General features: G+C 50.4%; 1 protein-coding gene across 4 annotated transcripts in view; it reads right to left on the bottom strand.

Annotated features, from left to right (window-relative positions):
• The window catches only part of NFAT5 (nuclear factor of activated T cells 5), an 852247-nt gene that overhangs the window by 706935 nt on the left and 130244 nt on the right, over window positions 1-15068 (bottom strand). The window contains exon 1 of one of the 4 annotated variants that reach the window (XM_029608299.1): window positions 6871-7150. The exons of the other annotated variants lie outside the window; for them this stretch is intronic. The gene's annotated coding sequence lies outside the window, so the exon portion shown is untranslated. Of the gene's footprint in view, window positions 1-6870; window positions 7151-15068 lie in introns of those variants that run through there. 4 annotated transcript variants of the gene reach the window in all.

The following is a 15068-nucleotide window of genomic DNA, read 5'->3' on the forward strand; positions in this document are numbered from 1 at the left end:
CTCTTGTCGATACCACAGCCCTTGTGTTTCTAAGAGATCTAGATGTGATCCCCATCCCTTGCAAGAGGCATCGTGATAAGCACTGCATTATGTGGGGAGAGACTGAACACCCCCCCTTTGAATAGTGTCGACTTGCTGAGCCACCAGTCTATATCCTTCGTCATTTCGGAAGTGAGTACTAGACGTACCATTAACGGTTGTGAGTGTTGTTTCCATTGTCATTTCAACCCCCACTGTAGACGACACATATGCAATCTGATGTTAGGTCACATGGCAGCAGCCATATTTATGATGCCCAAGACTGTCAGGATTTGAAGTGCTGAAGGTTTGTACGTAATCATGAGGAAGCGTAGGAGTCACTACATCTCCTATTTCCTGTCCTCCGGCAGGAACTCTCTGCTCCGTGTGGTATCTAATCGAGCTCCTATGAACTGTAGAACTTGAGTTGGGCACAAGGTCGACTTCTGGTAGTTGATCACAAGTCCCAACTTGTCCAAACATTCGATCACCTGTTGAAGATGCTCGATGAATGTTGTGGGAGTCGAGGCTACTAGAAGCCAATCGTCCAGGTATGGAAAGATTCTCATGCCCCATTACCATGCACTTGGTGAAAACTCTGGGGGCTGCTGATAGGCCAAACGGAAGAACTTTGTATTGGTAGTGTTGATTTTTGTATCTGAAACACAGGGAGCGCCACAAGGATGGATGGATAGGAATGTGGGTATAGGCATCCTTCAGATCTATTGAGCATATCCAGTCATTGGGTTGAAGGAGTGGTAGAATGGATATGAGGGATACCATTTTGAATTTCTCTTTGATGAGACATTTGTTCAAGTCGCGGAGATCCAGAATTGGACGAAGGCCACCGGATTTCTTGGGAATGAGGAAATATGGTGAATAGAAGCCTTTGTCCCGGGCATCCGGTGGGATGGTTCGGATTGCCCGTTGATGTCGGAGTGATGATACCTCTTCTCCAAGTTGGGGATGTAACATCCTTGCTGTCTGAACAGCAAGGTGAGGAAGGGAGGGTTTGGTTGTAAATTGGAGCTGATAGCCCTTCTGTACAATGTCTAGAACCCAGCAATCGGATGTTATTTCTTCCCACGCCGGAAAGTGAGATGTGATCCTTCCCGGAGGCACTTGATGTAGTGGTGGCAGCAGTATCTCTAAAAAGAATGGGTCGGTTTTGTGGAAGCTGCCAGTTGTTGGCCTTGTGGTCATTGGGTTCTCGGTTTGCCTCTCCTGTTCTGTTGTTGATGTTGTGGACGTTGATACAGCTGGTATGTTGAAAGTCTATAAGGTTGATAAGACCTATAGGGTCCGCAGGAAAAACTGCTGATGGCGAGAGGACCCGAAGTACCATAGAGAGCCCGAGTTATTGGATGGAGTAGTTAGGGATTGTACTGCCACCGCTTGATCTTTTAATCTGGTAACAGTCTCTTGAAAGCGGTCTCCAAATAAATCATCACCAGTGCATGACAGATTGGCCAGTTTATCATGTAGGTCTCCCCTTATTGCGCTCGCTCAGAGCCACACCATTCGTCGAGCTGCAAAAGCCGCAGCCGAAGCCTGGAAGAGGTTTCAAAGCCCTCAGTGTGAAGGCTTTGAAATAGTGTGAAGCAGATGTCTGGTACCCTCTTCCATGTCTTGGAGTGGTTGTGGAATCGGGTCTGCAGTGGAGGTGAGCATGCCCTTAGTTGCCTGAATACATTCGTACAGGTATTGCACCATGTAAAATTGATGATGCTGTATGCGAGAGGCTAGCATGGCGGTCTGGTATGTTCTTTCTGCGAATTCGTCCAAATAACGATTATCATGACCAGGCGGGATAGAGGCATGCAGTTTAGATTTTTTACCATGCTGCATAGCAGACTCTACCACTATGGATGCGTGCGGCAACGGTGGCATAGATTAATAAGGCAATTTACGTTTCCTGAACTTTAAATCAGTTTTCCTGGAGACTGGTGGAAGTGAGAAAGGAGTTTCCCAGGATTTCTCAAGTACCTCGTCCAGTACTTCATGAGGAGGTAGGGAGGTTGTCTCACCGGGAACACCGAAAATTTTTAATAAACCTAATGTTTCAGGGAGTTTCTGAATATCCAAGTGCAGTATTGCTCCTATTTTGTCCAAGAATCTTGGATAGGACAAATCCTCAGATGGTGAGTATGGTTCCTGCAGTTCTTCTGGCGGGTCTGACAGATACCCTGTGGAGGAACTTGGTGAGGATTGAGGGGAATCAGTATCCCGGGGTGAAAGTGGCCTGGGAGTCTGTGACATGGGCAGGAGCGATTGAGGTGACCTTGTGGGTTCTGGTGATGGTTCTCTTGTGGGCTGTGATGTTCCCGGAGAACTCGATGAAGATGCTTGAGGTAAAGTGAAATGTCGTTTGAAGAGTTTCGAAGAAGAAACCAGACAGTGCTTCGGACAACTGAGAGAATGCCTGTTGTGTCTGCGGCGGTATTTACGGGAGACTTGATCTCTGCAGTGGCACTGCTGAGCCCAATATGTCAGAGTCCAAGTTTACAGATCCTTTTCCCGTTGGCAGGATATCACCCGTGACTTTTTTGTTTTTTTGGTAAGGGTTCTGGTAGATCATAGTCCAAGGGACTCGGTCTTGATTTAGATGACCTCTCAGAAAATCCCTGTGAGGATGACGAGGAAGAGGTTACGTGCACCACTCTTCCTCGGAACAAGAAGTGGCCCTCTGAGTCCATTTACCGTATGATGAACTGGAGTAGTGTGAGAGATCTGGACTAGTTAGCCCTCTGGCTCTGTCACCAGTTCCATCCCTATGCCTTTTGTGGCTGGCATGCCGGTGTCGGCGTTCAACAGGGACAGTACTGTGTTTCATCAGAAGGCTGGTCCCAGCCTCTAGTGACAGACCGACATTTTTGTGTTTTATCAGAGCCCTGCAACATTGGTGATGGTGGCTGTCGAGAATGCGCTGGCGTTGACCTCTCTGAGGTTGAATGCGTCGAGTGCGCCGTGCTGTGCGCCGAATGCACCCTCTTCTGTGTTGAGAGCGCCGGTTTCGGTATTGAGTGCGTAGACTTCGGCGTCGGGTGTATCATCTTCTTCGGATGCATAGACATCAGCGAATCAGCTTTATGGTCGCCACTGTGCGTCGTATGTTTCGGGTACAATTCCCGCCCCGTTATTGATGATTCCCCTCTGGGCCTGCTTAGACATGTGAGGGCTCTTCCGTTTACCTGTGGATCCCACATCGTCTCCAGGCCTGGAGATTTTGGGATCCAGGCCTGTCTGGAGGGGCCCGGTGAAGAGTGCACTTCAGATGGAGGGCATACGAACTTCCAATGCCACTCTTGAAGCCTTCGATTTTTGGGCGCAATGTCTCTGGGCCCTCGGCGACATGCAGCCACAATGCTCACATTCTCCTTGATTGTGGTCGGATCCCAGGCAGCGGTAACACCTATCAGGTCCATCAGTGATAGACATGATTTTTCCGCAATGGCAGGGTTTGAAACCCTGATGGTCTCATCTGTTTTTTAGACATTTTCTCATCAAATCAAAAAGAAGCTGAGGAAAATGAAGCTCCGCGCATGGGAAAAAACAGGCTGAGGAGATTCTGTTTTTCCTGCGCGCAGCTGCAGAAAGCAAAGCTCTAACCTCTGCTTGGGAAGCTCCACCTCCCGGGCCCTGAATGACAGTTTCCATGACAGCATGGCTAATTCAGCCCTGCTATCAATGGGAAAAATAGGTATTAAGCCCACACAGTTTTTATTTTATGGCCAATTGAAAGCTTTTTTTGCTCATCATATGAGAAACAATTTGGGGTTAATGACGAAGTCAGCTTATGACTTTTTATTACGGCTATTCGTAGCTAAAACAAGGCTCTCTATCAAACTTATATACTTTTTATCAAACTTCGAAATCTCGCACTATTTTTTCTGCTCTCCTTGGGAAGTAGCAACCAGATTTTCCAGAGAGCTGGATGATATCATGCTTCCTGACTTATCTTTTTATTAATAAACTAACTGTTAATGTCAACCTCAGGGAATTGCAAATTAGGATTTTTCATAGAACAATATTTTCCCCCGTCCGCGCCCACAAAGCTCACCTAATCGCTTCTAGTATATTTCTAAAATGTGGCTGCTCTCATGCTACACTTATTCACTGTCTGTGGTCTTGCGAACTGTTCAAAAATTCTGGGATTGTGTAAGCAAACAAGTTTCCGACTATATTGGTTCAGTGGTCTCGTTCTTTTTGTATTTTACACAATGACAGTGGAGAGGACTCTTTAAATGTTGATAATATAATATTTCCAAAGCCTGTTTAATCGCAAAAAAGTGCATTTTATTCCATTGGACTAAACCTTCACCCCCAATCTGAAGAGACATGGAAATCACTAATGTTAGAACTATTTCAACTATTTTGCAGTACTCCCACTTCTCACGAAAGACGACGTTGTTCTTTAAGGACATTTGGGGGTGCATTTCATCGAACACTATCAGCCAATGTTCAGTCGTTTTTTCCTCTGGACACCTTAGCGTGAGTTGGGAAAATCGGACGGTTTGTAATCCCTATACAACAGACACTATTCTCTTTTTCTTTTCTTTTTGGTCATACCTTTCTTCCAGCTCCCAGGGGGGAGGGATGGGGTGAGGAGAGGATGGGTCTTAAAGGGAAAAAAATGTATAGGAACACTGCCTTACTGTTCATATATAAATATACATGTAGTTAACTTAATATTTGTTGCAGTATTCCTAATAAACAATGCTTGAAAAAAAATATATGTAACACATTAATAGGCCAATGCAGAAAGGTGCACCTTTCAGCCAAATGCACATTTTCTGTGCAAAAAAATTATTAGTGATGCAGCAAGGAGTTTTGCGTACAGAAAATGTGCACTCCTAAATGGGAGTACTGATCATCACCCTTGCAAAGAAATACCATGCAAATGAGAGCACTGAGCAGTGCACCCCAATGCACAGATTGCATTCGGCCAGCTCACCTTTTTTAGCACTGTAAATTAAAATCCTGGGAAAAAAAGGGGGCAAAAGTCAGGAAACTCTGGGTAAGTGCCAGCAGCCACCGTCATTTAACTGGGTAAGTAATGACTTATCCAGCAACCCGATAATGGAAAGCAGCTTTATCTGGCTAAATAGCGGTGACCCGCACCAGGTAAGAATGACGTATCCAGCTATCTGGCAGTTGCTTTCCCACTGCCATATAGCCAGATAAATCAGCATTTATCCGGATAAGTGGTGGCAATGGCTGCCACCACTTACTCAGATAATAGCCTGTCAGGTATTTCTTCCCCATCTTCCCAAGTTAAAATGTGCTTTCAGATTATGCCAAATGCACATTTTAAAGTTTATGCAACTTTTTTTTTAACCCCTGATGTATCACAAATTAAAAAATATTTTAAGCTGAGCATTAAAACCATGCACTGTAATCAATCACATAATGGTTTAACACTCAACTGCCTACCTTGTTCTGCGATTTATACTTAAAAAAAAAAAATGGAGCATCCCCAATTCAAGAATATCTACTAGATTAACAAAGGGAGAAAAATTATCAAGTGCATCAGACAGCACAATCAACAGCTTGTCCAGAGCCCAGGAGTCAAAATCCTTTTGAGATTTAAAAGATCTGCTGTTGAGAATGCTTTGGTAAAGATGTAGGGTGGGAAATGCAGGCAACACGCACTCTGCTGATGAAAAAAAATCACTGTCAGGACACACTTGGGATCTCAGGAGTATGGACACTATACAGTATTTTTGGAATTTAAAATTTTGTGAAATTATTTCAAAGTCCTTTTCACGGTTTACAAGGGATAAATGATTAGAAATACAATATAATTCAGCAGAGAATGTTCCCTTATATAGAGAATAGCCACTGCCATTAGCAATGGTAACATGGAATAGACTTAGTTTTTGGGTACTTGCCAGGTTCTTATGGCCTGGATTGGCCACTGTTGGAAACAGGATGCTGGGCTTGATGGACCCTTGGTCTGACCCAGTATGGCATTTTCTTATGTTCTTAATGTTTTTAAACGGGAGGGGCATTTTTTCTTTAAAAACATTCTTACAAAAAATGTGCTTGGGTCATCCCCTTGCATAAATCTGATTTTTTTTAGATATGTTCTCAGTCTTTATAATTTGTTTAGCTACTGGTCACTGATAAGGAGAAAAATGGTCAGCAGAACATGGGAGGCGATATTGCCTCTGTATAAGACTCTACTGAGACCTCAGTGTGTACAATTCTGGAGTCCTCACCTCCAAAAGGGTATAAACAGGATGGAATCAGCCCAGAGGATGGCAACTGAAAATATCTGTGGTCTTCGTTCTAAAGCAAATAGGGAGAGACTTATAGGTCTAACTATGTATACCCTAGATGAAAGGGGAGATATGATAGAGGCATTCAAATACCTCAAAGGTTTCCAGGCACAACAGGTGAGCCTTTTTTAATGGAAAAGAGGCTCTACAATGAGGGGTGATGGGATAAGGGTGAAAGTGGGTAAACTCGGGAGTAATCTTAGCAAACTTTTTTTTTTTTAACAGAGGGGGTTGATGCATGGTTTTCACCACCGTGGAAGGTGGTGAAAATCAAAATAGTATCTGAATTCAAGAAAGTTTGGGATAGATATGAGGGATCTCTGAAGGAATAGCCGTAAAAGTCTTATCTGCTCTAGCAGAAGGGTTAGAGCTGGCCACCTCCCCCGATCCAGGCCTGGTTTTCGAACACAGCACGCTGGGAGATGTAGTCTTCTCTATGGAAAGCGGCACGCACAGATGGAGGGGGGAGGGGCGCAGGCAGGCCTGGATGCGGCGGTATTAGCTGGCCTGGGGGAGGCGCTCTCCGGGAAGCCGCAGTACGATCAGGGGTGCGGTTCGGGCCCTCGCTCACCTCGGGAGTAGAGAGATTTAGGAGATTCCAGTCGAGGTCAGCGCTGAGGAGAGAGATGAAGTCCGAGGGCATCGCAGCTCGGCCCGGCGGGACGCTCAGGTCTGCGGAAACGCGAACACCAAGCAGAGGCTCCACCGCGGCTCTTGCGTCCCGCAGCCCTGCACGGGAGGCACCGGCACCGAGAGCGGGCTCCTGATTTTCTCCTCAGGAGTGACGGCTCTCCGGAGCTGCGCGGCTGACGGAACCCGAGCGCCACGGCACGCCCACCCTCCGCTCTACGCATGCGCCTCCGGCTCCCGAGATGGGGAGAAGCATGCCTCGGAACAGCAGAGAACACACAAACAAAGCCGAAGGGAGGAGAGCGCAGGAAGAGCCGCAGCAAGCTACAGGCATTGGAGAAGAGAGAGCGATGAAGAGAAAGTCTGGACCCGCAGAGTAACACAGGATCCCGGAGGTGGAGCAATAAAGAGATGTTTGGTACAAGGTGAAGCTGGGATTAGGAGTAATGATAGGTGAGCAAGAGGCTGGACCCACAGGGGTGGCAACCACCGGGTGCTCAAGCACCCACAGAGCTGGCTTCACCCCCCCCCCCTTCAGTGCTACTCTGTGGGTTTCAAGCTCTTCGCCCCTACCATTACGATAAATGTGTACCTGGCGTGGTTTGTGTTAAGATTAGCACTCCCATTTGTTATGAAAAGTTGGCTCCAAAGGAACTGAGTACAGGGTGATGCTGGGTTTGGGATGCGTGAACAGCCCAGACTCAGTGACACTGGATCACCGGCAGGGGGGAGCACTAATAGGAAGAGCTAGGTGAAGAGTGATGCTGGGGCTGGGGAGAAGAGGGGTGGTTATGTGAAGATGAACCCACAGAATGGCACTGGGAGCACAAGGGAAGAAGAACCTACGTGCAGAGTGATGCTGGGATAGGTGAGTGTGAGGGCTAGTGCAAAAATATTTGGTGTCCTAGGCAACAATTTGGTCATGCACCCCCTCCCTCAAGAAAAGTGATTGATCAAATATAATAAACTAAAACCTAATGGTGGCAGCTTCAGCAAAGTGCTCTCCCTTCTTTGGTGGTATTGGCTCTGGCACAGCACTTCTCTGGGCCTCACATTGGCAGGCTTTTGCCACCCCCATAATTTTGGTGCTCTAGGCAACTGCTTAGTTTGCCTAATGGAAGCACTGACCCTGCACCTATGGCTAGGAGGAATGGTCAGGGGAAGAGCCTGGGTCCATAGAGTGGCATTTGGATCTCCAAGGGGGGGGGGAGCAGTAAAGAGAAGAGCCTGAGCCCAGAGCTGTGTTGGGATGGGGGGGGGGGGGGTGGGGGTGGGAAGAGTATTCCGGGAAAAGTGTTTGAGCCTCCAGCGTGGTGCGATTGGGTCCAGGGATGGAATAGCAGTCAGAAGAAGGACCTGCACCCATGGAGTGAGATCTCAGTGGAGAAATCATCAGGGGAAAAGCATAGGCTGGACCCATGGTGTGACAGAGGGGTCAGGGAAGAACCCGGACCCAAAGTAGAACTGGAATTGCAGGGGAGAGCAGTTGTAAAACTTAGGTCAAAAGACAGTGGTGTTGGGTGTTCAGGGGCAGAGGAACAGTTATGGGAAAGATTAGCCCTGAGTGGTAGTAAAATCGTGAGTGTGGATTATTCCTGTGAAGGACAGATGCTAGTATCCTGGATTTAGAGAAGCAGTCCCTTCCCTGCTCAATAAAGGAAGAATTAAAGACATATGTAAAACATTTGTTGTACAGTCTCTACTTTTCTTGTTACCTATTCCACATTTTTATTCCTCCATCTTCTGATGCAAAGGCTACAGGTGCTCCTCCTCCAGAGTTCCCTCTCAGCATCACTCATTCTCCATCAGGGGCCACCATCCCTATGTGGGCCTAAGTGCACCATCTACAGAGCATGCCTAGGCCCCATGAACTTAATTCTAGAGCACTGCCAGAGACCAGGAATTTCAGTTCTAAGGCCAACAGCTCCAGTTCATAGCTGGAGAGTTCCCAGTATACTCATGCACGTGGTACATTACAGCACAAGCAGCTGGCGAGCAGAAAGACACTATATCAACCAAGAACTCTCCACAACAGCCTTTCCTACCCATTACATATTTATTGTAGAGTAAGATCGATGTGGAGCAGCAAGAATGTAAAATCTTTCCACGCAGGCTCACTCTGGGCCAATATCCACACAATTCATGCTGTTTCAAGGGTTTAACCCCCTTCTGTCCTCTTCCCTGTACAAAGGTACCTCATCTATCATAGCATTCATCCCAAAACTGTATTATAATCACCTCCTATAAGCAATGTACCTTTCCCCTCCAAATCTATTAGTTCAAATATCTTCTGAAAGGAATATCTTAGATGGTTCAGTGAGTGCCTAAACAATTAAACAGAACATCCCAAGCGTAAAGTGTCCAATGGTGCATCAGATTATGCGGCTAGTTATTCTTTCTAAGCAGTGGGATCAGGAATGTTATGGAAGGTGAGATGGAGTCTGACTCATTCCTTCCTTGAGGATCCTGACTCTGTAGATAAATGAGAGGATTTATGTTCCATACTGATACACCAGGAGTTGATGTTAGATGCTATGGGATGCAGGAAAACTGATTCCCCTGTACATACCCGGATCAGTCCAGACACCTGGGTTGTGACTCCGCACGAGCAGATGGAGACAGAGCAAAAAACCTGTCGGTGCTCCCTACATATAGTAAGATGCCACCCACAGCCCCTCAAGTCTTTCTCTGTCTCCAGCAGATGGGGCAGGTCCACCCACAGTCTCTGGGATCCCTGGGGTAGTTTGGTAGTTAGTCAGGGATAGTTTAAAATAATTAAATAAATAAATAAATATAGGATAAGAATTAATCTTTCTATTCAAAAAAAGAAAAGGAAGTCTCCCGTCGGTGGAGCCTCCCAGGGGGGTTGGGAGGTCCTGAGGGGGACCATCCCTCCTGGTTGAGGTCCGCTGCTGAGGGACGAGGACCCGGCCGTGCCTGGCAGCAGCGTCGGGGGTGACACCGGGGAGCCCGGTTCACTCACCCCCGCTGGAGCGGAAGATTTCAGGACCTGGGCCAGCGGCATAAGTATAAAAAAAAAAAAGTTTCGGGACTTTTGTTTTAGCCGCGCCGTCTCTCTCTCACTCGGTCGGGGCGCTTCGCGGGGGGGGGGGGGGGGACGACTTTGTTTTAAAAGTTGTCTCTTGCTTCTGCGAGGTTTTGGCGCTACGGCCCGGGATGCCGAAAGGGGCGGCTTGCCGCACGTGCGGGTCTCCCGTGAAGGGGTGTGCGCAAATTGTGTATCGGGGGGCGAGGGATTGTCGGAGGTTGGTCGGGGGGGGGGGGGGGCCAATCTCGGGCGTCCCCGTTCGCCGCCGCGCACCGTGCAGTCGGAGGCCATGGGTTTCTGAGCCGTTCCTGCTCAGCGCAGGAACAGCGGCCATTTTGCAGTCTGTCAGGGAGGCCACGAGGAAAGGCGATCGATAATGGCGGCCAGCCTCCTCCACTTTCGCTGCAACAGCGGGCCCCAGGGGGGCTTGGCTCAGGAAATCACAGTTTGGATGAGTGTTCCTCGGACTCAGAAGATTCGTTCTCCACGGATTTTGCTTTGTTGCTCCGGAAGCTAGTGAAATATAAGAGGTCCAAACAGAAGCCTGGGAAGGCTTCGGGGGGCAGGGAGGGACACTCTCAGCCCCAGAAGAGGACGGCCCGGAATCGGGACCTGCCGGGCCCTCCGAGGGAGAAGAGGCCGACGCGGGAAGTCCCGCAGGCCTCGGACACGGAGTCTACCTCCTCGGAGGAGGAGGAGCCGGCCTCAGGGGCCCCAGGAGCCCGATGAAGAGGGTCCAGCCCAGCCGGGGGCCGGCAAAGGAGCGCAGGCGACGGATGGGATGATCCCAAAGTCGTGCGCCTGTTCCGGAGGGAGGAGCTGTCTCCCCTCATCCCGGCCATCCTCGAAGAGCTCGGAGTGGAGGCCCCACCGGTGGAATCCCCGCCAAGGGGCCAATATGGATCCGGTGTTGCTAGGCCTTGCCGGTCCGCCGGTGGCTTTTCCGTTTCACTTTTCTGCCTCCAATATCCTATTTTGAGAATGGGATACCCCGGAATTGGGTCTGAAGGTGAGCAAGGCCATGGACAAGCTGTATCCTCCCTGCCAGAGGATGTCTTAGAACTGCTTGCGCCTCCCGCAGTGGACGCTGCGGTGTCGGCAGTGACAAAGAGGTCCACCATTCCAGTCACAGGCGCCACAGGCGCTCAGGAGATATTCAAGATAGGAGAGCTGGAGGTGCAACTCAAAAGGTCTTCGAGGTGTCCGCCCTGGGAGTCAGGGCGGCCATTTGTAGTAATTTTGCGCTGCGGGCGGGCTCCGCTGGGCCCAAAATCTCCAAGCGAATGCAGGTCTCTCCGATGGGGAGGCATCGCAGGCTGATCACCTGGAAGCGGTGATCGCTTACAGCGCGGATGCTATGCATGATTTGCTGAGGACATCGGCCAGGGCCATGGTATTGGCGGTCTCTGCTCGCCGCCTCCTCTGGCTTCGAAATTGGGGCTGCGGACGGTACGTCTAAGGCTCACCTGGGCTCCTTGCCTTTTAAGGGGAAGTTATTATTTGGAAAGCAGCTGGATGAATCTGATGCAGTTCCTCGGGGAGAACAAGGCTTTTAAGTTGCCAGATGACAGGCCTAGGCCTAGAAACCTCTTTCTCATCTAGAAACCGTTTTCGGGGAGAAACCGGCGTCAGCGGCCGCAGAGATTGTCCGGGGCAGGGCCTTCCTACCGGTCCAGGTCCTCCTCGTGGGTCCCAGTCCTTTCGGGGGAAGAAGGTTCAACAGAACAGGGTGGTCCTCGTCAGGATCAGGGTCCAAGTCGGCCCAATGAAACGAGAAGGGTTCATTCCTCGCTGCAGCCTCAGGAACTCGTGCCAAATGTGGGAGCAAGGCTAGCGTTGTTTGTCGAGGAATGGACCAAGATAACTTCAGACCCAGTGGGTCCTCAGCGTAAATAAGTCGCGGTTACGCATTAGATTTTGCACGTCTGCCGGCGGACAAGTTTCTCGTGTCACCATGCAAGGGGTTAGTCAAGCGCGCAGCGGTAAGGGCAACCCTCCGGCGCTTGGAAGATCTGGGCGCCATTACTTCCCGTCCCCCCAAGACAGATTGGCACGGGGAGGTACTCCATTTACTTCGTGGGTCCCAAAGACAAAGGAGCACGTTCCGACCAATTCTAGACTTGAAAGGGGTCAAACAGGTGTCTTCGCGTCCCGCGCTTCAAAATGGAGACGATTCACTCGGTGTGGCCTCGGTTCGGTCCGGGCGAGTTCCTAGCGTCTCTGGACCTTATGGAGGCGTACCTGCACATCGGGATTCAGCCAGCCTATCACAAATACTTAAGGTTTTGCATCCTGGGCAGGACACTATCAGTTCAGGGCTCTTCCCTTCGGGCTCGCCACGGCTCCACACCCCTTCACCAAGGTTATGGTGGTGGTGGCTGCCCAGCTCCGGAGGGAAGGTCTCCTGGTACACCCTTACCTGGACGATTGGCTCATTTGGGCCAAATCTGAGGTCGCGTGCCGGCAGGCGGTTTCCAGGGTGTTGCAACTCTTGCGGTCTCTCGGCTGGGTGGTCAATCTAGCCAAGAGTCGGCTGGAGCCTACTCAGAGGTTGGAATACCTGGGGCCCTGTTCGACACGGAGAGAGCCAGGGTATCGCTGTCCCAGGAGAGTGGTCAAGCTGCAGAGTCAGTGAGACGTCTGTTGATCATGAGGTGCCCGCTAGTCTGCGATTACCTGATGGTCTTGGGCTCTATGGCATCAACGCTCGCCTTGGTTTCCCTGGGCTTTTGCTCATCTTGCGACCGTTGCAAATCAGCATTACTTTCCCGCTGGAAGCCGGCAGCCTCGGAGGAGTTCATCATTCGTCCTCTTCCCCCTCACAGGCCGTGCCAGGTCCAGCCTGCAGTGGTGGCTCCTCCCCGACCATCTGACATGCGGAGTCTCACTGCTTATGCCCAGCTGGACGGTTGTTGCGACGGACGCCAGTCTCTCTGGCTGGGGGAGCGGTCTGTCGGGACGCTTGGTGCAGGGGCAGTGGTCGATCCAGCAGTCGCTGTGGTCCATCAATCGGTTAGAGACCAGGGCCGTAGCGTTGGCGTTGCGAGCCTTTCTCCCGTTGATACGGGGACGGGCGGTGCAGGTACTGTCGGACAATGCGACCACGGTGGCCTATATCAATCGCCAAGGCGGAACAAGGAGCCAGCAGGTGGCGGAGGAGGCGAGCCGGTTGATGTGCTGGGCGGAGCGACATCTCAGCGGCATCGCGGCGTCCCACATCGCCGGAGTAGACAACATCCAAGCGGACTTCCTCAGCCGACATCGTCTGGACCCAGGAGAATGGTAACTGCCGGACGTAGCTTATCACCTCATCTGTGTCAGGTGGGGACAGCCACGCATGGATCTGATGGCCACCGCTCAAAACACAAAGGCTCCGCGGTTCTTCAGTCGGCGGGGGGTCAGAAGGCGTCGATGCGTTGGTGCTTTCTTGGCTGTATGTATTCCCTCCGTGGCTCCTGATAGGCAAGGTGCTGCGGCGAATAGAGTTACATCCGTCGGAGGTGATCTTGGTTGCGCCGGAGTGGCCAAGGCGACCGTGGTTCGCGGATCTTCTACAGCTTGCAACGGAACCTCCTCTTCGGTTTCGCGGGGACGCGCTCCTTCTTTCGTCAAGGTACCCGTCTGTTTGGAGGATGCGGATCACTTTTGTCTCGCGGCTTGGCTTTTGAGAGGGCACGCTTGAGGGCTAAAAGGTACTCGGATGCGGGGTGGTAGCTACTTTGTTGAGAGCTAGAAAGCAGTCGACGTCCTTAGCCTATGTTCGGGTTGGACGGTATTTGAGGACTGGTGCAGTTCTCATGAAGTGAACCCTATCCGGTCAGCCGTGCCTGAGGTCCTCGCTTTTCTCCAGGATGGTCTCTCGAAAGGGCTGTCCTGGAGTACCCTAAGAGTCCAGATAGCTGCCCTTGGTTGTCTCAGAGGTAAGGTCCAAGGAGTGTCCTTGGCCGCCATCCGGATGTTGGCCGCGTTTTCTTCGAGGGGCTAAACATTTGCGCCCGCCAGTGCGCCATCCTTGTCCATCCTGGAATTTTGAACATGGCGTCCTGTCAGCTCTTTGCGCAGTGCCGTTTGAAACCTCTGAAAACGAGCGACACGGAAGGATCTACTTTGAAGACGGTGTTTTTGGTCGCGATTACGTCCGCTAGACGAGTTTCGGAATTACAGGCCTGTCTTTGTAGAGAACAGTTTTTTGCGAATCTCGGATTCCGGGGTTTCCTTGAGAACGGTTCCGGTCTTTTCTGCTGAAAGTGGTGTCATCTTTCACACTTGAATCAGTCTGTGGAGCTCCTCCGTCCCGCCTTTTCGGCCGTGGATCAGATGGACAAGGGGTCGAAAGATTTAAGAAAACTCGATGTCCGTAGGATTCTGCTTCCGTTACCTGGAAGTTATGAATCCTTTCCGAGGTTTCAGACCACCTGTTTGTTCTTTGTTCTGGTTCAAGGAGGGGGTCTGCTGCTTCTCATTCCACGATTGCACGTTGGCTCAAGGAGGCGATCGGATTCGGTGTATTCTTCTGCAGGGCAAAATCGGCGCCTAGGGGTCTCCGGGCTCAATTCGACTCGTGCTCAAGCCACTCTTGGGCTGAGGTCTCTCAGGTTTCCCCACAGGGATATGTAGGGCAGCAACGTGGAAGTCGTTGCATACTTTACTAGACATTACCCGGCTTGATGTCCATGCAGCTGAGGCTCAGGGGTTTGGAGCGAGTGTTCTCCGAGCGGGACTCTCTGCTTCCCCACCCTCGGTAATTAGCTCTGGTACATCCCAGGTGTCTGGACTGATCCGGGTACGTACAGGGAAAGGAAAATTAGTTCTTACCTGATAATTTTCGTTCCTGTAGTACCACGGATCAGTCCAGGCTCCCGCCCGTATGTTCTGTTTTTTGCGCTGAAGTGAGGGAGAGTCCGCTCGGTTGGATTTAAGTCCTCTTTTATTCAAGTTGGGAATAATGCGTTATTCAAGTTCGGAATAAGGCCGTTCGCTTCTGGTTCTGGCAGGTTGGTTCCAGCCGGGGGTGTTTTTTGTGAATTGGGCCTATGTTAAAGATGTTTTAGTCGGGCACTTTAGTTGCTTTGACATTACGTTCGACTGAG

This window comes from Rhinatrema bivittatum, chromosome 7 (genome assembly GCF_901001135.1).
Source record: "Rhinatrema bivittatum chromosome 7, aRhiBiv1.1, whole genome shotgun sequence".
In the NCBI taxonomy this organism is placed as follows: Eukaryota; Metazoa; Chordata; class Amphibia; order Gymnophiona; family Rhinatrematidae; genus Rhinatrema; species Rhinatrema bivittatum.